The following is a 12,074-nucleotide window of genomic DNA, read 5'->3' on the forward strand; positions in this document are numbered from 1 at the left end:
CATTCGGTAGGAGCAGCTGGCTGGCTGGGTGGATGGGCGGTTGGGTGGCAGTGACAGGAGCCGAGTTGCTCGCATATTTCTCGCAGTCAGCTTATCTCAAAGGCGCTGACAGCCAGCAATGAGGCGCACACACACACCAGCAGCAGCGGCAGCAGCAGCAAGGACATCTCGGTCAAAATAAAGTGTGTGCTCGTCGCGTCCAGCAAAACGTAAACAAAATTTTTGTGGATTGCCAGTGGGCGGGTCAGTAGCAGGAGCAGGAGCAGAGGCAGAGGCAGATGGAAAGGCGCAGAGACATTGACCGTGGTCAGGGATAGCCAGGCAATAGCTGTGGGGAGTTAACGGCAGGCCAACCTGGTTCGCTTTAAGCGAATCAATTAAAGTAAATATACAGTAATATTTATTTATTTAGTATATATATGGTATATAGATATTTTTTAAAAGCCTTAAATATTTGCGAATATTTACTGTGGTTTTGCTTTGTTGTTTGTACTTTTTTTTTGGATTTTCTTTTTTGTTTTTTTTTGCGCAGCTGCAAGCAGCGGCAGTAAATACAAAAATAAATAAAACGCAAAGCAAATGAAATAAATGTATAAATTATTATAGTTGTCAGGCCGGATTGGCCGTCGAGCAGGACTCTCGATATGGCAGTTTAAGGCATATTTATTTATGTTTCCAATGATTCCGGTTCGCCAGGCAAACCACACAGTACACAGTAACCAGAATCCTGGGTGGCTGAGTCTGTGCAACTGCTCACAGTTGCTATTGAAAACTAATTTGCGGTGAGCAGAGCCATATCCTTGGCCAGGCTGCTGCATATTTGCACCTGCAGCTCCTAATGGAGCAGCGATTGTGGCAAGCAAGCCTGGCCAAGTTTAAACTTTATGCACATTTGCTGCAAAATTGTGGGCCACGCGACAGCCAACAAGTTGGAGCATAATGATTGAAGGCGGGGGCGTGGCGAGGATATAAATCAGAAGCACAGTCATACATAGCTGCTGCTACCACGACTTGTAGAGCCGTTGATGCCTTTTCTGCTTCAGCGATTTTTCCAATCAAATGAATGCAAAAGTCTAGCCAAAGATCACAGGCGGAGACAGCCTGGTCAAGATAGCTTGATAGCTTAACTACACTCGACGAAATAGTCTAGCCACGTCAGGTTGAAATGATGTAAAATTACGAAAAGTTGATCAAATCTGGTGAAGAAATTAATATATATTATATGTTGTGTGGGCTTAGATTCTTGGAGCGAGTTAGCTACACTGATAAAAAATAAATATGTGAATTCCTTTTCTATAAAAAACTTTAAGAAATTAACTAAAAGCATTTGAATATTAGAGCAGAAATTGCTATAATTTTTTTTCTGTTAATGTTTAAATTTGTGACAACCTCTTTTCTCAGAGTGTACTCACACTCACACCATTACACACGCACTCACATGCACACATTGAACAAAAAGTGGCAATGGCCAACATATTTGAAAAGTTTCCAAATCACGCCTCAAAGACAGCTTGAAAGCCAGGCTGACTGCAAATATTTCTCAATGAATGTGTGCCATACACACACACACACACATAGACACACACACACAGAGTCAAGTGCAAACATGGCTTAATAACTCATTCGTGTGTGTGTGTGTGTGGCGACTTTTGCATGGCTGGCTGAGCTTTGCCTCCATCTCCATCTCAATCTCCATCTCCATCTCCATCTCCAGCTGCGTGGCCAAAGTGTCAATTTGAAGTGGAGCTGTTGACTCGCACTCATTAAATAAAAGATTGCATGTTTTCAGCCCTTTGTCCGGAGACCTTCTATACAGCTAATCCCAAACAGTTGGCCAGTGCCAAACAGTCCTGCGAGAACATTTTCGAGCTGACTTTTTGTATTGTTTGCTACATATGTAAGTTAGCAATATACTAGATATATATATATACATATATATATATGTGTGTATATATCTACATATCGCAGATGTGGCCTCTGTCTCTGTCGAGTCAACTATCGAGTCAACTGCCACACACTAAATTTAAGCTACGAATAAGTTTTGCTATTGATATAAATGTGAATACGTTTGTGGTTACACAGTGAGAAATATAAGAGTTAGTCTTGCAATTAAATGTTAAAGTAAAGTCTATAACATTTTTATTTGATATAGAGTTGAAGACTTTTTGAAACAGCTTAACTTATTTTATAATCAATTAGTGAGTAAAATTACTTGACAGCAAAATCTTAAGCATTAATAACAACTTTCAATTGAAGTACACATATTTTTTGCCAGTGTATGTTGGGGACGCTCGGCTTGGTCTGTCTTCCATTTTATTAATATGGCAATGCGTTTGCCTGAGGCATGTTCTACACTGTGCTGCAAGTCTGCTCTAGTCGGATGCTATCTCAATTGCCACGCCCCTTTTAAATGTTGCGTTAAATGCAACCTGCCGAAAATTGTGGCAAGTAGTCATGTAGCCCTTGCATCGGCTGGTGATGATGATGATGTCTGACCTCCACACGTTTGGCATTTTCTTTATATAACGCCATTCTCACCCTCCCTATCTCTCTTCGTCCCCCTTTTCTGACTCTGCTTTTGTTGCATTGTTTTTTGCTCTTTGGCAAGATGCAATCTAGCAGACAAGCTGCGCTTCGTCCTTTGGCTGAACTGGAATCTGTTGCAGCTTTATCTGCATAGTGGGGGCGTCTGTGTGTGCTTATGTTTGTGTATGTAAGCGATGTTTAAGTGTCGGTAAAACTTTATAATGTGTGTTACAACAAACAACACGCACACACACACACGCACACACACACGCACACACATTTAAGGGCAGCTGCTTCTTCGTTTATTCTCTTGGCGAGTTTTGTTTGTAGCTGCTGTAATTTTCATTACATTTCTCTCGCTCGCTCGTTGTTGTTGCTTTTGATTTTTGTTAATTATATGTGTTGTGCCTGTGTGTGTGTGAGTGTGTGGTTATGTCTGTTGTTTGTTGCCTACTTTCCGTTGTGTCATTAATTTCAACTGCTTTAAATTTATGCATGCCACAAATTGCCTGCTGCTTGGCCCATAAATAGTATACACTAAATGCTAAAGTGCTCGCACACACACACCCACACACATATACACAGACAGCTCATATATTCATTGGTCCAACACCTTTGGCTTCTGTCTTATTAGTGTTGGTAGACGCCATGGCTTCTGCAGCAAAAACTATGTTGGCATTTTGATTTTTGAAATCATGTTGAAATACATAATTTGCCAGCAATTGTTTAACTTGCCGCACACACACCCACACGCCCACTAGCTGCTTCTAATTTCCATGTGTTGTCTCATTAATATTCATGGAACTCTCTCTGTGTCTCTGTGCACGCCTCTGCAGGCCTAGCCTAGCCTAGCTGCAGAAAAAGCAGCCGCAAATTTGCATAAATTTTGAGTTTGAGTTCCAGTTAGTTGATATGCGGCTAAGGGTTTGAGTTTTTTAGGGGTTAGCTTCAGTAGCAGCAGCTGTTTTATTCTATGGATTTATCAGTTAAATTTCGCATTAAATTCGCTGTGGCAAATGCATTAAAAAGTTTTTCGCGTTGCCACAAAACAAGAGAAAAAACGTAGATGAAAATGTGCACACAAATTCGTTTTGAAATGAATTTATAAATTTATGGCTGCATTTTACAACGACAGCAGCCGCAACAACAGCAACGACAACAACAACGAGCGACGGAAACAATAATCAATTATTGGTTAAAATCAACTCAACGGGATTATTGAGTTATAAATGATTCATAAAATTTGCTGCGGCACCTGTTAGCAGGCGGCGCCTCCCTCTCTCCGCTCTGCGCTCTCCATGAGCTGGCTTTTGCGGTTGCTACTGATAAATGCTGCAAATAAAATGAGGCATCAACACCAACAACACCGGGCAACAGCAACGACATCAGCAGCTGGGTTCTAATTAAATTTTGTGGCATTGCCACAAAAGCTGACCATAAATAGCCAAAGCAGTTGGGCAAACATATATACAGATGTATGTATAGAGATATAAGGAAGCGTTTATGGGACTCATTAAAGGTATGCCACATGCGTGGCAATGTACTGTTGCAATTGCTTAAAGCGTGGCAAACAATGGCAGCAGCAGTAGCAGCGGCAGCTCTCACATATTACGCATACGTCACGTGTTGCATAAGGTGCACTCATGTTACGGCTTTGACTGTTGACTGTTCGGTCACTGCACACAGCAGCAGCGGCAGCGGCAGCAACAGCAAGGAAAATAAAAGAATTAAATGGAATAAAAACGCAATTAAAAATAAAAACTATAAAATACATAACATACACACACAGACATGTATATATAGACACACATATATATATAGACAACAATGGCACACGGAATACTTGCAACCCGTTGGCAAGTTGATGGCTGGCTGCTGGCTGCTGTCGCCGGTGGCCCGGACTCAACTCAATTTGTTCATTTAACTGCTTTTATTTTTATTATATTTACATTTGCTTCACGCTTCTGCCTGCCAGCACGCTCCGCAGATAATTACGACAATAATAAGGACACATTGTCCCCGTTGTCTGTCAGCAGGACACAGCATACAGCACACAGGATGCTGGACCAACATACTCGCAGTTACTGCTGCTGCTGTCCATTGCATCTCTTTTTGCTTTCGCTGCTCGCCTTGCAACATGCGCGCCAAACTTGCTACAAATTGTACAACAAATTGCTTTTGGTCAATGCCAGCGAAGGCAACTCGTGCATCTTGTTGGCCCCAAAAAAAAAGAAAACAATTTAAGTCAAAAAAGAGTGTGCTTAAAGGTTTTCACTTACCAAAGGCGTAGAGCTGCTAACTCGATTGACTTCTGCTAGCTAAAGAGAGTTTCACAATGGACTACAAATTTTATTATAAATTCTAGCATAGAAATTTATAGAAAATTTATAAAATCATTCAAACTGTTCATGAATTAGACTTGATTGCCTGGTTGAGTGAAGCTGAGTGCATATAAAGAATTTGCCTAATAGTAGGAATGGAATTTCGGCATATTGGCAGCAGAGAAATATTTCAATGAATCTATTAAATTTGAAATTTGAAATAATTAGAAAATGTCTAAAACTAAAATTATTTAATTTAGAGAATTAAATTTACAAAGTCGAGCATTAATTTTGTTTCCTTTTTGCATATTTGGCATCGCAGCACTGGGATGAGTAGCAGAAGCATTCGGATTGAATTCAAGTTCCCAGTAACTAATATCCTTATGTACAAAAATTAACATGAATCATAAGCTAGCAAAGGGCACAGCGATTAAGCTCTAGTTTAGAGAAAAATTGCGTGGAATTTGCTTATCAGCTTAAAGAGTTTGCCACTTGGAGAACAGTTTGTCTTGAATTAAGTTTTGGAACTCTTTGTTTTATTTATTTTTTTTTGTCGACGATTGTTGGCTGGAACGAAGCAGAAGCCACGTCAAGTTATTCATACGTGGCAAAGACTGAAGCGCTGCAAGAAACTTCCCAAACTGTGCGCGTATAAGAAATATTTTGATGGCTCTGCTGGCTGGTCTGGGTCGTGGCTGGGTTTTGGGTGGGTTGGCAAATGAAATCACATGAAAGCACATTACATACTTTGTCTGACAATGCAATGCAGCTGAAACGGCACATAGCAGAATGCAGAGCACGTCAATCCGAACATGGCATACCCTGCCATACGGCGAATTTACGCTGTTCAGCATTTCTCGTTCGCGTCGAGCATAAAAAAAACTTTACAACTTTTCCTCTTGGTTTTTGTTTCTTTCTTTTTCACTTTTCATGTTAAATAAAGCAAATTTGTAGCATATTCTGCTCGGCGCTCTGCCAATGCTGAAGGTTATTGCTATTCCGTCTGTCGTTTCCATAAATTTCATTGTCTGCACGCACGCTCACACCCACACACACACACGCACACCCGCACACACAGTTGGAAGTGTGCAAGTGGCTGCATGTGCATAAGAAATGCGCTCAATACTCATATGATATGAGGTAATATACAAATTGAAATTTGCGCAAACAAGACGTGAGATGCACATAGACAAACGCACCCAGCTGCCTTGCTATACCCTGGCTGCTTTGTTAAAAAGGGGCATGTTATGTTCCCACGCAACTAGTTTCACCTGGTCATACGTGTGCACTGTCAACACAAAGGTTAGTTATACGTGCCGTAAGCAGAGGTTAGAGGTAGTCAGAGCCTGTTTGTTATACCCTGTAAGTATGTGGAGACGTAAACTTAGTGCATACAGAGTATCTTTAGCATTGGTACTCTAGAATAAAGTATGATTTTGTTGCCTAGCCTATTTCGACTTTTGACTTTCCCTCTCTCCTTTTCTATCCCTTTCTACTGCTCTCTCTCTCTCCATCTTTCTCACTCTCTATCTCTCTCTCTCTGTCTGCCTCTCTCTCAGCATTCTCTCTCTCATTGTTACTTTCTCTCACTCTCTTTGCCTCTTTCACTCTGTCCCTCTTTATCCCTTTTTTGATCCCTTTCCTCATCTCTTACCTTCTCTTGATCCCTTCCTCTATCTCTCTCTCGCTCATCCCCCTGAGTGTATCTCTTTCTCTGTCACTATCTCTCTTTTTATCTCTCTCTTTTTATTTCTCAATATTCACTTGGTTCAACGTATAGAGTATCTGCCAGTCATTCACTGTTTCATAGAGCACACGCCGCTTTCATCGGCTGGCGCGATAAGTAGGTAAATAAAGTATACGCAAGGTAGAACGCCAACAACTAAGTATATTTAAATTAGTGTGTGTTTGCCTGCATTGAATTCTCTCATTCTCTTTCTGCATCTCTCTCTCTCTCTGTCTCTATTTGCTTGTCTGCAATCATATGACTCTAGGCAAAGGGTATCTGGCAGTTAGATACGCGCTGCTTGTGCTTTCATTGTCTAGACCTTGCCTAAGTAGGTAGATGAAGTAGTATAACTCAATGTATTTATATTATGAGTGTTTGACTGCATCGAACTCTCTTCTGCTCTCTCTCTCTCTCTCTCTCTCTGTCTCTCTCTCTCCCTACTCTCAAGCCTTTTCGTGCGTCACAGTTTGGAATGAATTTCATATCTTCAACTGCCAATTGCGTTTCCTTCTGTCGTTGCTGTTGTCTTTCCACCGTTCTATTTGGCCGATGCGTCGCATTATTTGTCTGCCTTTTGTATTGTCAAAACGCGCTGTCAAAATAAATGCTTAACAATTTTTCAGCGCCCATTCGCGACGTCTTCATCTTGAGTCCCTTTCTCTCTGCAGTTGTGCAGCGCGAATCGTTGTTGTTGCCGCTGACAGTTGACAGTTGTCATCATCATTATGATCGTCATCGTTGTCATCATCGATGGCATAAATAAGAGATACGCCTGATTATACAGCCAGCTTCTGCTGGAAGGGTTGTCTCTCTCACTTTGATAAATGGGAGACGACAATGAATTATATTGTTTATACAAATTACTTTATTGGCACACAGCGTCGCCTTCAAGGAAATTATATGAATAGAATGATTTATGGTTATCTTCAGGCCATCCACTTAGACTCAATTCCCGTTGCTTGCTTGTCGTGCGCTTTAAAATGCTGCTGCAGCACACACACAGAGAATGCGACAAAAGCCACGCAACAGCACCTCTGGTGTTGTTCCTTGATATCCATATCCTCCCTCCCTCCCTCCACACTATCAGCTCTCACAGATGCGAAGGCATGCGCGGCTTACCAACCAGTGGCAATTAGCAGAATCATGAAGCTGTCTGAAATATCAACACACACACAGAGATAGAGAGCAGCACGCTTCGAGCGCTTTTCAGCAGTCAAGCAAAGCGAGCTCTGCCTGCTGTCTGCTGCCTCTTTGCTTGCTCCCTTCAAACATAGCCTAATCGTTGTGGCACTCTGTTGGCTGCTGCCTAGGCAGGCGCTGGCACATATTTATGAACTTATTTGCTTTAAAATAAATATTGTTGCACCACAAAGGGCTGGTATGGGCGGCTTAAGGGATTTGCCGTTAAAAAAGGGTTTTTACTTATAAATTGAAATAAAGCGTAAAGTATGCCATGCTATGGCATGGCGTGGCATGCCAGCCGTGCGCCAGACAGTTGTCGATGTGTTCAGCGTTTGTGCATTTCCTAAGCAGCTTACTGTTTATGAGCCGCTTTTCAACACCATCAACCATGTGCGACTAGAGCTTATATGGGCCAGCCGAGTTGTTGCCTGAAAGTCGCAGAACTTGCAACGAAAGCGCGAAAGTAAAAGCGTGCTGCAGCTGCCGTTGCTGTTGCTGTTGCTGTTGCTGCTACTTTGGCAAACAGTTGTGGGCAAAAGTGTTGCGAAATGCCTGAAATGTGTCGCCATTTGTAGTTGTTGCACTTGCAACGTCGACTGCAACTTCGACTTGTGTGCAACTTGCAACTGCAGCGAAAACATTTTGGCAAAAACTTTGCGCAATGTGGCAGGCGGCACCTCAGACTCAGAGTCAGAGTCAGAGCCTGCCAGATACAAAATGCTCTTTTGTGGAAAACAAACAACAAACAGCCGAGAAACACTAGAAGAAGAAAGCAAGTTAACCGTACGAACTCTGGGAGCACACGTTTCATGCATTTTCACTTTGTAAAACATTTCTGATATGTACGTGATGGTCGCTTGTAAGGGGTATCGGGTGGCATAGAGGGCAACAGAAACTAGTTTTGCTCTTGCTAGCACAAAATTCTATTTAAAGTTTGATTAGACGCACACACACACAGGCAAACACCCACGCACTTACTCACGCAAATAATTAAGCAGCAAACTTTTGTTGTTTGCTGTGCAGATAAATTGACGCGGCGCACCTGGCGTGTGCGTAATGCAGCGCCGCATTAGCCAAAACTTCAGCATTTGCTTGCATTAATTAAATAAAATAATTCAATTATGCTGCAATGCAATGCAATGCAACAACCTGTTGCTCTGAATGCGCAGCATAAATAAAAATCAAGTTGGCAGTGGGTCAGGCGACGGCTCATAATTTGTATAGCTGGACTCTGGAGACGCCACGTGCACTTGGCGAAAAGTACTAGACTTCAATTTGTTGATGCGTAACTGGAATTATTTTTGTGTATATATAGTTTAGTAATATGTGTACATATAAAGAGTAAAAAGAACTCTTAGAGTCATATAGAGCTTGAGCTTCAGAATTTGTAGCTCGAATATGTGTGAAGTCTATGTCTCAAGCAAATGTATAAGCTTGATAGCTGGAATATGTAGAGTATGAATAGAGAGTATGAATAGAGTATATATAGAGCGAAAATATAACTCTGTAGTTAAATAATTTCAAGCTGAATAGCTATAATAAGCTTGAAGGCATATATGAAAATGGATAAACAAGAAACCAAGCTGCACAGCTTACTTAATAAGGAATGTAATTTGTATAAATGGACTATATGTGGGGCATATCTAAGCTGTGATCTCTCTCTCTATGTGCCTAGATAGCAGAGCAACAGCATCTTCGCTAGATATCTCAAAGCATTTCTTCAACTGTAGCACAGGCAAATACCAAAGAATAAGTCGCTTGAAGCGAGGGCATTTGATGGCAATGCCCAGCTGTGCCAAAAGCCAGCCAAATGTCTGGACGAGGAGTTCCCGTGGCGCGACTGAGTGGACTTTTGGCATAAAGCTGTCGGTGGCTGTGAAGCAGCCAGCCAGCCAGCCAGCCAGTCAGCCAGGCAACCAAGATGTAAGCCACAAAAATACTTGACAATTTGTTTGCAATACATTTTATGCTTCAGCCAGCGAGCAGCAACAAATACATGCACGCAGACTCGCGTATGTTTTTTATATGTGTGCATGTGTATATGTGTGTGTCTGTGTATGCGTATTTATACACTTGTATTTGCCATTTCTTGCAGCATAAGCACATTTCGCTCAGTTGCTGCTGCCCTCCTTGTGCTTGTCGTCGTCTCTAGTGATGGAGTGAGAGCAAAACTCACACGCTCCCCCTCTCTCTCTTTCCCTCACTCTCTCTGCTGCTCTCTCTCTACATATATTCTTGGTTTCGAATGATAAAAGAGCGTGCAATAAGTTCATAAAACAATTGGCTCCATTTGCTTTGATTTTCATTGCCTGCCATTTACTGTGTGTGTGTGTGTGATTGTGTGCACTGATGCTGGGTGCTCTGACCCTGTCCACATTTGGTCTAAGTTCAGGCCCGCCCACTTGTTGTTGTTGTTGTTGTGATTGGGTCTCTGTGCTTGGGCCCTTAATTGGTTTGTTTATATTGGCGTCCCTCGGCCAGATGCAATCAATTGCACACAATGATGGCAATTACTACACACTATAAAGACAGCAACCAAAGCGAACACACATAGACACACCCACACAGACAAACACACACACAGACATACATGTAATTAATAATTTTTCCCATTTATGTTTGATAATTGCTTCATATTTGTAGGCAATTTAGTATTTACCAATGATAACGAGACACAGACAACAACAATTGAAACTGCACTCTAGAGAGAGAGAGAGAGAGAGAGACATATAGAAAGAGAGAGAGAGGGAGAGATGCAGGCACAACAGCCGCCTTTGGGTTTTTGGTTCTTGGGCTTGGGGTTTGGCTTTTGCCTCATTGCATATTCAGTTAGTTGTGCGGTAGACAGTAGCAGCAGCATCAGCATCACTTGCCACATGCCACTTGCCACTCAATGATGCAACTGTGTTCGCTATCGGAAATCATGTCGAGTGATTTGTTAAGCAGGTGAAAGAATATGCCAAGCATTTACAGACTAACAAGCTGCAGCGTTTAAATATGCGTTAATTAGCTGGAATTTTGCCAGTAAGCCAAGTTCGAAAGCGGTTTCAACTGAGGCGAGACGAAAGCGAGGCAAGTCGAGGCGTCGCATTAGTGCCACACGCTTTCCATTCCGCAAAGGCAATCAGTGCAAATGGATTCCTGTTGCGCCATTTAGGCTAATGTGTGTGTGGCTGACTAACTGTGTGTGTGTATCTGAGCAATTAATAATTGCCAGCTCAACAGAGATTTCGATGTGTGTGTGAGCTAGAATAAGCTATTGCTATTCTATAAGCTGTCTGGCAATTTGCAGTATTGATTTTGAGTCTTTCTCTCAACAGGAAAATATATATTTTAATCAGTCTGCGACTTACTTGGGTGTCAACAGAGCATTTTGCGAACCTTTGCTGGACAGTGTTGAGCTGCTTTAAGCTGAGCGGAAGTCTGTGCCGGCTTGCCGTACTGCAAAATGATTTGTCCACTCTTGTATTAACTAAATGAGCTGTTTATGTAAATGCGGATATCAAATTAAAAGCCATAAAAACGCGCACAGACGCCGCGTTTTTATGATGACAACAAGGCCGCAGATTTGAAGATGACTTCATCGTCATGCGTACGCTGAAAGTGGGTGTAGCAGTAGCAGTAGGCAGCAGACAGCAGCAGTGGCTGCTGCTCATAAAAATACTTTGACTGCAATTGACAGGGCGCAGGAAACAGCCAACTGCCAACTGCCAGCTGATGACTGGACGATATGCGGGGCGTATTTGATGGCTTGGCATAAATCATTTCTAATTGCTACCTAGAAGCGAGGGGCAGTCACTAATTGAGCTGGAGATTAAATTTTATGAACACACAAGCATCTTGACTGCATATATATTCGTGAATCAATGAATCAATGAATCAATTCACCAATCACAAGCCAGCTGGCTTCCCCAACGCCTCGCGGACTCAAGTTCAAGTAACAGGTTTTTATGCATTACGTGACCATATGAAAAAGTCGGCACAAACCTGGGCGTAAAACTGAAATAACAACCGGCTCATGCACCCACTCAAACCCACCCACACACTCACACACACACACGCATTCATGCGCTGCTGGCCTATATCAAATAATTACCGGAACTTGAGCGTATAACCAACAGTTTCCGTCGCACGAGAGGCAACCGGCAACTGGCAGCAGGCACCAGACGGCAAGCGGCATGTGGCAATTGGGCAGGTAAATTCAACCGCCAAATGTGAACCACGTGAAATATGGAACGCATATCACAGCGGGTCTCAGCCTGGTTAACAGGCCAAGAGAGAGCGAGAGAGAGAAGGTTGAGCGGAACTTTTGCTCT

This window comes from Drosophila hydei, unplaced genomic scaffold (genome assembly GCF_003285905.1).
Source record: "Drosophila hydei strain 15085-1641.00,03,60 unplaced genomic scaffold, DhydRS2 tig00008130-arrow-arrow-pilon, whole genome shotgun sequence".
NCBI lineage: Eukaryota > Metazoa > Arthropoda > Insecta > Diptera > Drosophilidae > Drosophila > Drosophila hydei.